This window comes from Lepidothrix coronata, unplaced genomic scaffold, assembly GCF_001604755.1.
Source record: "Lepidothrix coronata isolate B3197 unplaced genomic scaffold, Lepidothrix_coronata-1.0 Scaffold454, whole genome shotgun sequence".
NCBI lineage: Eukaryota > Metazoa > Chordata > Aves > Passeriformes > Pipridae > Lepidothrix > Lepidothrix coronata.
In genome coordinates this window covers 29,414-31,134 of record NW_016690634.1, presented here as the reverse complement: position 1 = coordinate 31,134, position 1,721 = coordinate 29,414, and positions in this window count along the sequence as shown.

The following is a 1,721-nucleotide window of genomic DNA, read 5'->3' as shown; positions in this document are numbered from 1 at the left end:
GTTGCCGTGGCTGTCGGAGCCGAGCGATCCCAAAGCCCCCCTGGAATCCCTGAGCCTGGGTGGGCTCCCTCAGAGCGATCCCAAAGACCCCCCTGGAATCCCTGAGCCCGGGTGGGCTCCCTCAGAGCGATCCCAAAGCCCCCCCCGGAATCCCTGAGCCCGGGTGGGCTCCCGGCGAGGGAAGCGCTGGATGTGTCAAACCCTGCAGCCCTGCAGGGCTCGGGTCCCTCGGGAAGCAAGAGGCCTCTTCCCGCTCTGGGAATGCCGGGAAGGGAGGCCCGACTGCTGCTCCTCACCCAGCCTGGCATGGGCGAGGCTGAGACCCCCCCACCCAGGGCAGGTGGGAGTTGGGATGTTTTCCCAGGGACGAGGGGAAACGGCCTCAGGGGAGGTTTATTTGGGATATTGGGAAAAATCCCTCCTGGGAAGGGCCTCCCAGCCCTGGATCCCCATCCCTGGGGGGATGGAGCATCCCTGGGGAGGTGGCACTTGGGGACACAGCGGCAGGGCTGGCTTTGGTAGGGCTGGGGTGGGACTCAGAGGGGTTTTCCGACCTAAACAATTCCATGACTGAGTGCTTGGGGAACACCCGTGAGCCGCAGGGAGCAGCCCCGTGTCCATGGAATCTCCACGTGTCCATGGAATGAATCTCCACGGCTCGCAGGGTTTCCCTCTTTGAGGGACACAGAGGGGACAAGGGACGTTCCTTAGGGCCTGGGACATCGTCTGGCACCTCTTTGACTTCCCACCTTGGGGGGGGGGGCAGTGCCTGGCCTTGGAATGTGCCCGGCAGGGAAGGGTTTCCTGGCACATCCGTGGATGCCCCGGCGTTCCGTGGGCTCCCCGGGGACTCTGCCTGTTTTCCAGGAGGAGCTTCTGCCCGGGGGTCCTTCCCGGGTGGATCCCAGCGCGCCCTGTGCCACTTCCCTTCTCCCAGGACTCCTTTTCCCTCTCCATCCCTCCCCTTCTCCCAGGACTCCTTTTCCCTTTCCATCCCTCCCCTCCTCGGTGCCGCCGTCTCTCCCTGTGCCCTTGGGCGTCCCGTGGGAAGCACTTTGGGTCTTGGGTGGGGGCTCAGGGCATCCCACGTCCCTCGGAGGAGCTTGGATACCACCGTGGGGCCGGGAACATCCGGCATTCCCGGCCGCGTGGGGCTCTGGCAGCTCTGAGGGGGATCCGGGAGCCGCCGGATCCGGGGCTCATCCCGGTCCTGCTCCTTCACCTGCTGCTCCAGGTGCTGCAGCTCAGCCTTTCCTGCGCCTTCCACACCCTCGGGATACAGTTTTAGGAGCATCTCGTGTCCCTGAGCCCGGGGAATCTGGGAGTGGAGCTGCCGGAGCAGCCCCGGGAAGTGCCGGGATGCGGCCTCCGGGTGCCTTTTGTTTCCCCAGGAAATTCAGCATCTGGTTTTCCCTGAATCCCTGTTTTTCACCTGGGTTGAGCCTGGCACAAGGGGGGGGGAGCAGGGGGGGTCGGTGCTCACCCAGGACCACCCTGTGGGAAGGGAAGGGACCCTCTGGATCCTTTCCAGCTCTGGGAAGGTGGAGCAGAGCCTGGAGCTGCGGCTCCATCACTTGTGGGGATGAATGCAGAGGTTTATTGTGTGAGGGGCTGGGGAAGGGAGGGAAAGAAAAGGGAAAAGAGGGAAGGGAAGGTTTGGGAAGGGAAGGAGAAAGGAAAGGAAAGGAAAGGAAAGGAAAGGAAAGGAAAGGAAAGGAAAG